Below are 15,293 nucleotides of genomic sequence, written 5' to 3'. Positions count from 1 at the left end.
ACTAAGCCCCTGGGCCACAACTACTGAGCCTGTGTCCTAGAGCCTGTGAGCCACAACAACTGAGCCCACATGCCACAACTACTGAAGCCTGCGTGCCTAGAACCCTTGCTCCGCAATAAGAGAAGTCACCGCAATGCGCCGCAACAAAGAGTAGCCCCACTCGCCGCCAACTAGAGAAAGCCCATGTGCAGCAACGAAGACCCAACACAGCCAAAATTATAAATAAATTAATGAATTAATTAATTAATGTTAAAAAAATTGAAACTCTAGATTCATTAAACAACTCCCCATTTCCCCCTCCCACAGCCCCTGGTAACCGCCATTTTACTTTCTGTCTCTATGAATTTGACTACTTTATTTTTTAAAATAAATTTATTTATTTAGTTCTTTATTTTATTTTTGGCTGCGTTGTGTCTTCGTTGCTGCACACGTGATTTCTCTAGTTGTGGTGAGCAAGGGCTACCTTCGTTGCGGTGCGCGGGCTTCTCATTGTGGTGGCTTCTCCTGTTGCGGAGCATGGGCTCTAGGCACATGGGCTTCAGTAGTTGTGGCTCGTGGGCTCCAGGGCACAGGCTGGGCTACAGTGCACGGGCCCAGCCGCCCCGCGGCATGTGGGATCTTCCCAGACCAGGGTTCGAACCCGTGTCCCCTGAATTGGCAGGTGGATTCTTAACCACTGCGTCACCAGGGAAGCCCTTGACTACTTTAGATATGAGTGAAATCATACAGCATTTGTCTTTTTCTGACTGAAGAGCCCAATCCCTTTTAAGAGCCCAGCTGTTTAGGTCAGCTCCCTTAGGATAATATCTATTTTTTAAAGTTAGCTGATTTGGGATCTGAATTACATCTGCACAATCCCTTCACAGCAGCACCTAGATTAGTTTTTGAGTAAAGAACTGGGAGAAGGTGTGTATTCACCAGGTGGGCAGGAATCCTGGGGGCCATGTTAGAATTCTGCCTACCACAAATGACAGAGTAACCCTGAAAAGGAGGCAGAGTACTAACTAGGGCCTGTCAGCCAGCTTCACATACTGAGTTCAACTCTCATATACCGTACTAGCCCTTCCAATTTGCCACATGTGTGCTCCAGGCAACAGAGCACTGAAAAAGAGTGAAACAGCCTGATCCCATAACGTTCAAGGTATCAAATTCTTGCCTCAGACTAACTGAAGGATTTGGTAAAGGGGGAAAAAAGCAAGTAAAGACAAGTAAATTAGCTGAGACCAAAAGCCTTTGATAAGTGCATCCCCTGCCCTATCCAGTGGGCAAAGTGGAGATATAACTGATAAGGATCCCATTCTCAAAGGTCCTGACAGCTGCTTCTGGGGTGAAGAGCTGGGCCATAAAAGCATAAACGGAAAGGATAAAGCTACCAGGCTTCATACTGCATATGCTGAAAATAGGTGAAACGGTATAGAGCTGCAAAAACACGTGTGATATCAAAATAGCTCTGGAATTCATCTTCCACCTCCTCTGCCAGTGCCACTTCCCTGGTATTGGCCCAGGCAACTGCGAGAGCCCTCTAACTGGTTTCTAACCCTACCTGACTCTAGTTTTCCACAGTTAATCTTAGAAAATCTAAAATACAAATCAGAATGATGTCTATGCTCTGCTTAAGACCTCTCAGTGGCTGTGCCTCCGATGTCAGTTCCATCTGCTAATCCAGCCTCATCTGCTGGCACATCCCTGTGCTCACACTCATACTGGTTTCAGTTCCCTGAAAAGATCAGGCTGTTTCACACATCCAACCATGCCTTTCTCCAATCTGTTCTATCTTGAATGGTCATCCTTCCATCCCAGTCTGCCTAGAAAATTCTTATATATCCTTCACTCCTCCCTCCTTAAGTAAGGATACTGGCACCCAGCCCATGATTTCCCACTCCACCCTAATTCCTGGTGCTCATACTAGGGGATCTCATTGTCCATGGAGATGACAGAACCAGCAACTTCTGGGTCCCGTGATTCTCTCAATTACCTTCTCCATTCCGTTTCAGCCACCTGCACTCAAAGCACCACATCTTGAACTTTACTGAGGCCCAGAATTGCTTACTTCTAACATCGAACCCTTCAGTATTCCATTTTGAGACAAGCTCCTCTCCTACCTGCTTCCTCAGGAGTAAGGGTCTCACAGGACACTGGTTCTTTTATCTCATATGGACCCCTTCAGTCCTTTGAGCCCTCCATTTTCTCCCAGTCTCCCAGCCCCTCCTGGCCTCTTTTCCTTCCTTTCCCAACCTTTCTTAATGTCATGCTTGATCACCAGAACTACTCTCTCGCCAGCAGCCTCAATTCCCTTTGTGTTCCTGTCTGCCAAACCACCCCACAAACCTCTCACCCTGTGTTAGTACTACCAACCACCCTTCTCCCCTCCTTCACCTGGTTGTTTCCACCAGGTGTCTAATCTCTTCTACAAACAAAGCTACATTCACACTCATCCTTGTCTCCATTCCATCTTCCTGTTCAAGATCACCCATCCACTTGGGCCCTATGTGCCATCTTTTTCAATCATCTCCTTTAGAAACTTGCTCCATCAATTAACGCTTCTCTCTTTGATTTCAATCTGTGGTGCCTCTTCTCCTTAAACATGCTTAGGTCTCTCCTGTTTAAAAAAACAGAAAACAAAAATAAAACTCTCTCTTGACCCTGAATCTTCATCAGGTGCCAGTTTCTCTCCTTACTTTCTCAGCTTAAGCTTCTCCAAATAGTAGTAGTCTATGTTTGCTGCCTCTACTTCCTCAAATCCATTCATGCCTCAAACTACTGAAAAATATTTCCATTGAAATTTATTTTGGCAAAAGTCACCAGCGGGCTTCCCTGGTGGCGCACTGGTTGAGAGTCCGCCCGCCGATGCAGGGGACACGGGTTCGTGCCCTGGTCCGGGAAGATCCCACATGCCGCGGAGCGGCTGGGCCCGTGAGCCATGGCCGCTGAGCCTGCGCGTCCGGAGCCTGTGCTCCACAACGGGAAAGGCCACAACAGTGAGAGGCCCGCGTGCCGCAAAAAAAAAAAAAAAAAGTCACCAGTGACTTCCAAACTGCCAAAGCTTTTCGGTCTTGATGTTATTGGACTTCCCTATGCATTTTTAAAAATACTTATTTGGTTGCACCGGGTCTTAGTTGCGGCAGGGGGGCTCCTTAGTTGCAGCTCGCCAGCTCCTTAGTTTGGCATGTGAACTCTTAGTTGCAGCATGCATGTGGGATCTAGTTCCCTGACCAGGGATTGAACCCGGTCCCCCTGAATTGGGAGTGCAGAGTCTTATCCACTGTGCCACCAGGGAACTCCTGGACTTCCCTCTGCATTTGACACTGCAGATAATTGCCACCCCCTTGAAACGTTCCTGTTCCTAGGTTTCCCGTTCCTAGGTTTCCAAAGAACATATATATATGTTCTTTTTTAGATTCTTTTCCATTACAGATTATTACAAGATATTGAATACATTGCCGTGTGCTATACAGTAGGTCCTCGTTGTTTATTTTATATATAGTAGTGTGTATCTGTCAATCTCAAACTCCTAATTTATTCCCCCCTCCTTTCCCTTTTGGTGACCATAAATTTGTTTTCTATGTCTGTGAGTCTATTTCTGTTTTGTAAATAAGTTGTTCATTTGTATCATTTTTTAAGGTTCTACCTATAAGTGATATCATATGATATTTGTCTTTCTCTAACTTCACTTAGTATAATCATCTCTAGGTCCATCCATGTTTCTGCAAATGGCATTATTTCATTTGTTCTTTTTAATTTTTTTTATTTTTGGCCGCACTGCGTGGCATGCGGGATCTTAGTTCCCCAACCAGGGATCAAACCCGTGCCCCCTGCAGTGGAAGCGTGCAGTCTGAACCACTGGAACGCCAGGGAAGTCCCCTGTTCTCTCTTTTTAAAATCTCTTCCTCCTTCCACCATTTAAATGTTCATGTTTCCCAATGTTTTCTCAAGAGCTGAAAGGGGTCTGAGATGTTACCCCACTTGCACAGTTATGTACATTATATGTATGGATACTAAAGAAACACGAGACACCTGGCTCAGGGAAAAGAGGGTTATTTTTGATTAATACTCACAACCAGATCAACAGCCAGAGTAATATTGCCATGTTGGTCCCCCACACCCAGACCCACAGGTGACAGGGTGAGAACTGATGGAAACTTTCTATGTGAGTGGCGGGTTTCACCCCAAAGATGAGAGAGAACAGTGGATTTTCTCCATTTATATCTGGGAGACAGCCATCCTGCTCCCCTCCGAAAGGAGAGATAAAAAGCTTTGCTCCTCTAAGAGGGGCTGGAAAGGATCCCGGTTCTTACACCAACCTTTTGTAATGTTAACATGTCCTTCCAAGAGCCAGGTAAATCCTGTGTCTCCAGCTTTTACAGCCTAGAGATGTCTCCAAAGTCTGGGCTTTATCCGTTTTGAAGTGTTAATACTTAGGGAAATAGAGCTCAGTCTTCCTGGAATCTTGGACGCTTCACCTGGGGACCTGGTCTCGGCTGTAACCATTTGGAGCTCTTGGAAAGATAAGAAAAGTTTTATTATCCCTTTGGATCAGAGCAGTGAGCTAGACAAATGACTGGAGATATCCTCACGGTATGTGAAAAGTGAAATGCAGGGGAAGTGAAAGCAAACATTCTCCATCTTTATATTGTGTACATCCCCGTGTCCCAGGTGGCTGGGTCTTTTTACAGGAGCACTGAGAAATTCAGGGAAGTTTTATTTTCCACACCAGGATTCTACCTTCTGTCTTCTTCTGATCTCACTCTACATGCTCTCCCTGGACCATCCCACCTCCTCTTGTTGTTTTAACTGCTACCTCTATGCTAGGACCTTCAAATATCCCACCACCGTCCAGACATCTATATGTGAGTGTTCTAACCCCACATGTTCAAAATGGAACTCATCACCCTGCCCCCAAACTCTTGTATCCTCTACGTCAGTTGGCAGCAGCACCATCTGTGTCATACTTGCGGCTGCCCTCATTATTGGAATAACCTTTCCATACACGGAAGATTTTCCACGTTATGAGCTCCGCCCCGCCTCATGTAAGAGTCAGAACTATCTGCCGGCCTCCTTCGTAGCTAGAACACGGTCCCAGGACTTAGGCTCCTCCACTCAGACACACCTGCATGAGACTGATTCAGAACTGAGCACCATGAGGAAACCAGCTCTACGCAGAGCTTCCATTTTTTGCTATCAGGGAATTCCCAGTGTTTTCAAGGTTGACTTCTTGCAGCAGCAGCGGTAGCAGTTTCCTATTGGGCTCTGGCTGGGGGCACCTGTAGCATCCGGCCGCTCCTGCAATGGTTTGGGGCTTTGACAAATGTATATGACACATCCACCATTACAGTATCATACAGTATTGTTTCACTGCCCTAAACCCCCCTCTCCCTTCTTCCCCAGAACCTCTGGCGACCACTGATATTTGTATTGTCTCCAGAGATACACTTTATTTTTTAGAGCAGTTTTACATTTGTAGAAAAACTAAGATGATAGTACAGAGAGTTCTCATATACCCACATCCATCCCTATTATTAACATCCTACATTAGTGTGATACATTTGTTACAATTAATGGACCAATATTGATATGCCATCATTAACCAAAGTCCACACTTTATTCAGACCTCCTTAGGTTTTTTTTGGTTTATTTACTTATTTATTTATTTATTTTTGGTTGCATTTTGTCTTCATTGCTGTGCGCGGGCTTTCTCTAGTTGCAGCTGCGAGCGGGGGCTACTCTTCATTGCGGCAGGCGGGCTTTTCATTGCGGTGGATTCTCTTGTTGCGGAGCATGGGCTCTAGGCGCGCGGGCTTCAGTAGTTGTGGCACGTGGGCTCAGTAGTTGTGGCACATGGGCTTAGGTGCTCCGCGGCATGTGGGATCTTCCCAGACCAGGGCTCAAACCTGTGTCCCCTGCATTGGCAGGCGGATTCTTAGCCACTGCGCCACCAGGGAAGTCCCCAGACATCCTTAGTTTTTACCTAATATCCTTTTTCTGTTCCAGAATCCTATCCAGGATGCCACATCACATTTAGTCATCATGTCTTATCTTAGGCTCTTCTTGGTCCTGATAGTTTCTCAGACTTTTCTTGTTTTTGATGACCTTGATGGTTCTGAGAAGTGCTGGTCAACTATTTTGCAGAATGTCCCTCAATTGGTATTTTTCTGATGTTTTTCTCGTGGTTAGACTAGGATTATAGGTTTGGGGGAGAAGACTACAGAGGTAAAGTGCCATTTTCATTGCATCATAGCTGTGATACATAATATCAGCACGATTTTCACTGTTGATGTTGAGCTTGATCGCCTGACTGAGGTAGCATTTGTCAGATTTCTCCACTATAAAGTTACTCCTTTCCCCCTTTTGCACATTGTACTCTTTGAAAGGAAGTCACTGTGCATACCCAATCTTAAGAAATAGAGAATAATGCTCTACTTCCTTGAGGGCAGAGTACGTACATAAATTATTTGAAATTCTTCTGCATGGGAGATTTGCCTCTTCTCTTCTACTTATTTATCTATTTATTCAGTCAATCGTTTATTTATGTCAGTATGGACATATAGATATTTATTTTATACTCTGCCCGTTCTCACTTTTATGTTCAATCATTTTTACTTTCTTTTTATGCAATTAACAGCAGTCTGGCATCAACCAACCAACCAACCAACCAATAATAGTTCACTTGACAATGCTAGCACACTGTTCCTCACACTGGGAACCTTTCCTGGCACCTGAAGAATGGTTTCCTTCCAATCAGAGGCAACGATGGCCCTCTGTAAGTATTTACTGAAGTCGCTCTTCCCCCTTGAGGAACAGATAAATGAGTTTGGGGAGTGCCTCCCTACACTTGTCAATGAAATGAGGACTTCCCAGACTGGATGGAGAAAATACTTTGAAGGATGTATCAGTCAGAGTTCAACCAGAGAACCAGTAGAAGATATATATTAAGAGATTTATTGCAAGAAATAGGCTTACACAGTTGCGGGGGCTGGTTAGGCAAGTCCAAAACCTGTAGGGCAGTCCATCAAGAAGGGCAGGCCAGAACCCCTGAACAGGCTGGAGCTGCTGTTCACAGGAGGAATTTCTTCTTCATCAGGGAAGCCTCAGCTTAAGGCCTTTGAACTGACTGAATCAGGCCCACCCAGATTATCCAGGATAATCTCCCTTACTTAAAGCTAACTGCTTATGGACTTCAATCACATCTACAAAATACTTTCACAGAGATACAAAGATTAGTTTGATTCAATAACTGGGGACTGTAGCCTAGCCAACCTGACAAATCAAAAACCATCACAGGGACTTCCCTGGTGGCGCAGTGGTTAAGAATCCACCTGCCAATGCAGGGGACGCGGGTTCAAGCCCTGGTCCGGGAAGATCCCACATGCCAGAGAGCAACTAAGCCCGTGTGCCACAACTACTGAGCTTGCGTGCCACAACTACTGAAGCCTGTGTGCCTACAGCCCATGCTCTGCAACAAGAGAAGCCACAAAAATGAGAAGCCCACGCACCACAACAAAGCGTAGCCCCCACTCAACGCAACTAGAGAAAGTCTGTGCGCAGCAACAACAACAACAAAAAAAAACATCACAAAGGAGAAAGAGGAAGAGGGGAGAAGTGGAAGAGAAAAAGAAGAAGGGAAAGGAGAACAAGGAGGAGGGAGAGAAAGGGGGAGGGGAGAAAGAAGTGTAGGAAAAAGAGGAAAAGGAGAAGGAACATGCCAGGAGGTCAGCAGAGGGTTTCCATAACCAAGGTTATGATGATAAGTAGAAAAATGTGAAAAGAAAAGCAAGTAGAACCAGCCACATTACACCACATATATGAAGCATTCTCCATGAAGGCTTTGCACAGACCCACTAAACAAGATGTTTTATCACATACTCCACATAAGAAGAGGGAGGATTCTGTAAGTGGAAACAAAAGGAAGTGGAAACAGTTGCCCTTGGCAGCAGTAGCAGAGATTGTGGAAGTGGATGGCTTGCTGCCACAGTGTTCAAGATATCACTGGAAAAAGCCTCCTCACGGCCAATCAAAAGTGATAGTGCCATAGTCTGATCTAGATATTCCACTTCAAGAGATGCATTCTATATCTACTTATTCTATATATAGTCTATATATTTATTCTACATATATTCTATAAATATATGTTTGAAATGACACATGTAGAAAAATATTCACTGAAACGTTGTTTGCAAGAGCAAAAAGTTGGAAGTAGCCGAAAAGTCTGCCAGTGGGAAACTGGTTAAATAAACTATGGTATAGCTAGCAGTGTAATACTACACATTTGCAAAAACAATGAGCAGCTCTCTATGGACTGACTTAGAAAGATCTTCAGGATATAGTGTGAAGTGAAAAAGGCAAGGTGCAAAACTGTGGGCATATTACGCCACAATTTGTGGTTTTTAAAAAGGAATATATGGATATACGTGGATAAATGTATAGAATCTTTCTGGAAGAATAAACAAGAAACTGATAACTGTAGTTGTCTCTAGGGAGAGCAAGTGAATTGGGGATAGAGGAAGAAGGGAAACTTACTCTTTATCACGTACATTTTTGGAGATTTTAATTCTTGTACTATACATTATATATACAAAAATTAAATATTGTATGCCAAGTAATGTTGAAAGGGGATGAGGTGCTGTCTTCCCACTGTGGATCTGGAGTATGTCATAGAATCTATCAAACTTTCTGACCTCTATCTGCTCAGAGGAGGCAAGTCACTTGCAAAGCAATTCTCTGCAATGATGCTTGGGCAAAAGCTGAAGACCTTGGGAGCAAAAGGGGGCATTTCCATTTCTTCATCCAACTGAAAGAAGGGCTCTGGGAAGAGTGGGGAGGAGTTGACAGTGTCAGAGAAAGCAATTTGGGCTTTTGGACCAAGCCTTAAGATATTAGAATAACACGGTGTTTGCTACAGAGAGAGCACATTTCATGAGGGTTTGACAGAGTATTTCCTTGGAGACATGCCAATCTGATCACATGAATTTTAAACAGAAAGCAAAGTAAGCGTTAGAAATATGTTCAAGTGAAACTAAAATCGGTTGTAATGGGGCACATTAAGAATGGTATTAAAAGAGAATGACAAAAAAAAAAGAGAATGACAGGACTTCTCTGGTGGCTCAGTGGTTAAGAATCTGTCTGCCAGTGCAGGGGACAGGGGTTCGAACTCTGGTCCAGGAAGATCCCACATGCCGCGGAGCAACTAAGCCTGTGCGCCACAACTACTGAGCCTGCACTCTAGAGCCCATACTCCGCAGCAAGAGAAGCCACCGCAACGAAGAGCAGCCCCCGCTCACCCCAACTAGAGGAAGCTCGCGCGGAGCAATGAAGACCCAACGCAGCCAAAGCAAAACAAAAAAAAAGAATGACAGCAGAGGAGGTGTCACCACCTTTCTAAGACTGGAAAAGAGGTGAAAACTGATATTAGAGCCCCAGATGCTCTGTTTCCTCCACATACACCTGCAACCTGTTTTTGCCACCATTTGCTTTTCTCAGAGCCCTTTGCACTGTGCCTTCTGGAGCTCCTGTTCCAGGAGAAAGTAACTGCCCTACGCACTGGCTTTCTTTGCTGAGCTTTTCCTTCCAGCCCTTGTCTTAACTGATTGTGGCTTTCTCCTGAGGCTCCTGCTTTCCCGCTCCTCTCCAGAAGGAGACTGCTTCTTCTCTCACAGTCTGACCACCACAAAGTTGAGGAGGAGTTGGGGGAATGAGGGAAGCTTTCTCCTTGCTCCCTGTTGCCAAGTCCACCACTCGTGGGTAAACCATTTTTGTTCCTTTGAGACTTGTGGCATCTGGTTTTGTAACTGTCTACACAACCTTAAAACTATGATCCCAGCCTCCTTTATTCAGTAAGAATGTTTGAATCTAGTTATCAGTTTTCTTTCCTACCCCATGTCATCAGCTAGACGACTCCAGAATTAATCTGGATGACCATCTGACTCCCTGGCTTCCCAATTTCTTGACTTTCTCAATTGCCTTCAAGAAAATATCCAAATTCCTTAGTATGGGGACTTCCCTGATGCTCCAGTGGTCAAGAATCCATGCTCCCAATGCAGGGGGCCCAGATTGGATCCCTCGTCGGGGAACTAAGATCCCACATACCGCAACTACTAAGCCCGTGCGTTCTAGTGCCACAACTAGAGAAGCCCACATACTGCAACGAAAAGCCTTGTGTGCCGCAATGAAGACCCAGGACAGCCAAAAAAAAATTCTTCAGTATGGCAGACAGCACCTTTCAAATACAGTCACCGGTCTACTTTATTTCCTGGCATGGCTTCTTGGGTACTTTATATTCCAGCTAGAAGAAATATTTTACGGTTCTCCAAAACCACTGTTAATTTATTCCTTCAGGCCCTTTGCCATCCTCCTCCTTCTTTCTGTAACGCCAGTTCCACCCCCACCTAGTTTGCCAGTTGAGCATCCATATGAATGACTCATTTAACAATCCAGCCTTCCAGTTCCTATTCTGCCTTTACTCCAGGAACTTTGATATCCATCCCATTTCAGCCTCCACTCACAGAGCCACATCCTGGACTTCTTCATTGCCCAGAAAAATAGGACTTCTGAAATCTCACACCCCAGTCTCACAAAAAGCCAGAGGGGACTTCCACTTGTGGCCAAGATGGAATAATTTACCCTCCTGGCCCAAAGAACAACAAATGGACAGACTCTATTAAACAATAGTTTTCAAACACTGGACATCAGGTAGCACATGATAATGATCACAGAAAGAGGAGAAACAAACAAGCTGAGTGCCCTAACATACTGTCAGAAGAGAGTTTCTAGGCCACAGTGCAGAGGGGTGGAATCCAAGCAGAGCCTAGCAGCCTTTGTGAGCTGAGAAGACAGAGTTGGGAGTCCAGGAAGGCCAAGGTAGCTAAAACTCACAGGACAGAATACTAGAGAGAAGAGGGCTGCACAGAGAGAAAGCTCTGGAGATATGCAGAGGATGCGCCTTGAGTCTTCCATCTGAGTACTGGTTAGTGAATACATGTAAAGAAACTACCTAAAGCTGGAGAAAGAACCACCTGAAAGGACTGGAGGGGAAAAATATTCAAAGCTCGGGATTTCCCTGGTGGTCCAGTGGGTAGGACTCCACACTCCCAATGCAGGGGGCCCGGGTTCAATTCCTGGTCGGGGAACTAGATCCTGCGTGCATGCTACAACTAAGAGTCCACATGCTGCAACAGAGTAGTCCACATGCTGCAACTAAGAAGTCCGCATGCCACAACTAGGAGCCCGCATGCTGCAACTAAGACCTGGCACAGCCTAAATAAATAAATAAATATTTCAAAAAATATATTAAAAAAAAAAGATTCAGGGCTTCCCTGGTGGTGCAGTGGTTGAGAGTCCGCCTGCTGATGCAGGGGACACGGGTTCGTGCCCCGGTCCGGGAAGATCCCACATGCCGCAGAGCGGCTGGGCCCGTGAGCCATGGCCGCTGAGCCTGCACATCCGGAGCCTGTGCTCCGCAACAGGAGAGGCCACAACAGTGAGAGGCCCGCGTACCGCAAAAAGAAAAAAAAAAAAAAAAGATTCAAAGCTCACACAGGGACCAGATAGTTTGCGTTCCCACAGCCTGAGTGGGATATCTTCATAATTCATAAGACAGTGGGTAAAATACTGAGGAGGGTTTTGCCTCAGTAGTAGAGTGAAATTAGCCTGAGACTAAAAGGCTGCTTTGATTCTGGCTTCTAAAAGCTAGTCTCAAAAAGATCAAACTGTTTCCAAGTAACAACTTCCCAGAAAAAAGCTTTAAGCACATCTATAGTAGTACAAAAATATCGAGCATCCAATAAGGTAAAATTCACAATGTCTGGCATCCAATATTGTTAAGATGACAATACTACCCAAGGCAATCTACAGATCAATTTAATCTGTATATTTTGCAGAAATAGAAAAACCCATCTTAAAATTCATGTGGAATCTCAAGGGGCCCCCAAAGAGCCAAAACAATCTTGAAAAAGAAGAACAAAGCTGGAGGTCTCACACTTCCTGGTTTCAAAATTTACTACAAAGCTACAGCAGTCAAAACAGTGCGGTACTGGTATAAGGACAGACATGGACCAATGGAACAGAATAGAGAGCCCCAAAATAAACCCTCATATATATGGTCAGTTGATTTTTGACAAGGATGCCAAGACCATTCATTGGGAAAGGACAATCTCATTAATAAATGGTGTTGGCTCCCTCCCAGAGCTCGTTCTTCCCTGGGAGGGTGACTTCAGGGCTGGCCACCCCCCTCCCCCCCATTCCCGATCCTCAGCTGAAGTTTGATGAATTGAAATTGGGCCTCTATGCTAACTGGTTTCCTTTATTCTCAATAAATGTTGGGTTTGGTTTTTAAAAAAATGGTGCTGGGACAACTGGACATCCACATGCAAAAGAATGAAGTTAGACCATTACCTTACACCATATACAAAAATTAACTCAAAATGGATCAAAGACCTAAACTTTAAAACCATTAGAAGACAACAACAACAGCAACAACAAATTCAAAAATGGGTAAAGGACTTGAGTAGGCTTTTCTCCAAAGAAGATATATAAATGGCCAACAAGCACATGAGATGATACTCAATAGCACTACCCATGAGAGAAATGCAAATCTAAATGACAATGAGATACCACTTCACATCCATTAGGAAGGCTATTATCATAAAAGAAAAAAAAGGAAACTAACAAGTGTGGTCAAGAATGTGGAGAAATTAGAACCCTCGTGCATTGCTGGTGGGAATGCAAAATTGTGCAACTGCTGTGGAAAACAGTTTGGCAGTTCCTCAAAAAGTTAAACATAGAATTACCATATAATCCAGCAATTCCACACCTAAGTACACACCCAAATGAATTGAAAACAGGGACTCAAATAGATACTTGTACACAAAATCATATCAGCATTATTCACGATAGCCAAAAGGTGGAAACAAATCAAGTGTCCATCAACAGATGAATGGGTAAATAATATGTGATATATACATACAATGGAATACTTTTCAGTCATAAAAAAGAATGAAAGGCTTCCCTGGTGGCGCAGTGGTTAAGAACCTGCCTGCCAACGCAGGGGACAAGGGTTCAAGCCCTGGTCCGGGAAGATACCACATGCCGTGGAGCAACTAAGCCTGTGCACCACAACTACTGAGCCCGTGCTCTAGAACCCACGAGCCACAACTACTGAAGCCCACGTGCCACAACTACTGAAGCCCGTGCGCCTAGAGCCCGTGCTCTGCAACAAGAGAAGCCACCGCAATGAGAAGCCCGCACACTGCAACCAAGAGGCGTCACTGCTCGCCGCAACTAGAGAAAGCCCGCGCACAGCAACGAAGACCCAATGCAGCCAAAATAAAAATAAATAAATTTATTTAAAAAAAAAGAATGAAGTTCTCATACATGCTACAACATGGATAAACCTTGAAGACATTATGCCAAGTGAAAGAAGCCAATCACAAATGGACAAATACTGTATGATTCCAGTCATATGAGATACTCAGAGTACTCAAATTCATAGAGACAGAAAGTAGAATAGAGGTTACCAGGGAAGGGGGAAGGAGGGAATAGGGGGTTATTGCTGAATGGGTACAAAGTTTCTGTTCGGGGTGATAAAGGGTACTGGAAATAGTGGTGATGGATGCACAACATTGTGAATGTAGTTAATGCCAGTAAATTGTACACGTAAAAATGGTTAAAATGGCAAATTTTATGTATGCATGTTAACCACAATTAAAAAAACACACATGCCACAGCACATCATAATCACATTGTTTACAACCGGTGATAAAGAGAGAAATCTTAAAAGCAGCCAGAGAAAAAAGATATGTTATGTATAGAGGAATAAAGATAAAAATGGCAACAGGTTTCTCGTGAGAAACGATGTAAACCAGAAGTCAGCTGAGCAACATCTTTAAAGTACTTAAAGAAAAAAAAACCCTGCTAACCTAAAATTCTATGCTCAGGGGCTATAAAAGGGTAGCATGAGCCATCCTGAGATGGAACTGCTCTGTGTTTTGACAGTGGTGGTGGTTGCACAAATCTACACATGTGATGAAACTGCACAGAACTAAAGACACACATACAAACACACAGGTTAGCATATGGAAAGCTGGTGCTATGATAAGGTCTATGAATTGTATCCATGTCAGTTTCCTGGTTGTGCAGTGCACTATGGTTATGCAAGATGTTTCCACTGGGAGGAACTGGGTGAAGGGTGTTGGGATCTCTGTATTACATTTTTTTTAACAACTGTGTAAATCTACAGTTAAATTAAGAAGTTAAAACAAAACCATACATTTATTAAAAAATAAAACAAAGAAAGGAAAAAAAATTTTAGAATAGAAAAAAACCCAAACCATCCATTTATCATCTCACTGTCTCCTATGGGTCAGAAAACTTGGCACTGCTTACCTAAGTTCTACAGGTCAGGGTCTCTCACAGGGCTTCAATCAAAGTGTCGGCCAGGACTGCATCCATCTCAAGATCTACTTTCACATTCACTCAGTGGTTGTTAGCAGGATTCAGTTCCTTGTGGGCTGTTGCACTGAGGGTCTCAGTTACTTGCCGTTTTGGCCCCTCCACAAGGCAGCTCACAACATGGCAGCTGGTTTCCTTAGAGCAAGCAAGCAAGAGAGAGCGAGAGAGTGCCAGCCAGATGGAAGTCATGGTCCTTCGTAACTTAGTCTTGGAAGCAACGACCCATTACCTTTGCCATCACCTTTGCTGTATTCTATTTGTTAAGTCACAAGGTCCAGCCCACACTCAGGAGGGGACTACACAAAGGCATGAATACCAGGAGGTGGGGATGACTGGAGGCCATCTATCTTCCACAGCAGCCAAAGAGAATACTTTAAAGGATGAATAATAAGGCCATTTGACCCACCAGATATAATTAAATGCATAGTAATTAAAAGTTTTATAGTGGCCTAGAAATAAACAGAAAGATTAAACAGAACGGAACAGAGTCCAGGAGACTCAAGCATTGCTAAGAGCAAAAAATTGGAAAACTAGATGTCTACCAGGGACTTCCCTGGCAGTCCAGTGGTTAAGACTCCACACTCTCAAGCAGGAGCCTGGGTTTGATCCCTGGTCAGGGAACTAGATCTCACATGCATGGCGCAACTAAGAGTTCACATGCCACAACTAAGACCCAGTGTAGCCAAATAAATAAATAAATAAATAAATATTTTTTTAAAAGTGTCTATCAATAGGTTGTTAAAAAATAATGATGCAGGGCTTCCCTGGTGGTGCAGTGGCTAAGAATCTGCCTGCAGGGGACACGGGTTCGAGCCCTGGTCTGGGAAGATCCCACATGCCACAGAGCAACCAAG

General features: G+C 44.2%; 1 protein-coding gene across 4 annotated transcripts in view; it reads right to left on the bottom strand.

The window, feature by feature from the left end:
* TAF1 (TATA-box binding protein associated factor 1) overlaps positions 1-15,293 on the bottom strand; it is a 143,123-nt gene that overhangs the window by 4,515 nt on the left and 123,315 nt on the right. The window contains exons 41-43 of one of the 4 annotated variants that reach the window (XR_014298467.1): positions 5,108-5,280; positions 4,302-4,496; positions 878-2,599 (exon numbers count right to left, since the gene is read on the bottom strand). The gene's annotated coding sequence lies outside the window, so the exon portion shown is untranslated. Of the gene's footprint in view, positions 1-877; positions 2,600-4,301; positions 4,497-5,107; positions 5,281-14,395; positions 14,575-15,293 lie in introns of those variants that run through there. The other 3 variants (XR_014298466.1, XR_014298465.1, XR_014298468.1) reach the window with 3 other exon arrangements.

The sequence above is a fragment of the Grampus griseus genome (assembly GCF_964374135.1).
Source record: "Grampus griseus genome assembly, chromosome: X".
Taxonomy (NCBI): Eukaryota; Metazoa; Chordata; class Mammalia; order Artiodactyla; family Delphinidae; genus Grampus; species Grampus griseus.
This window is presented reverse-complemented; position numbering and strand designations above follow the sequence as displayed.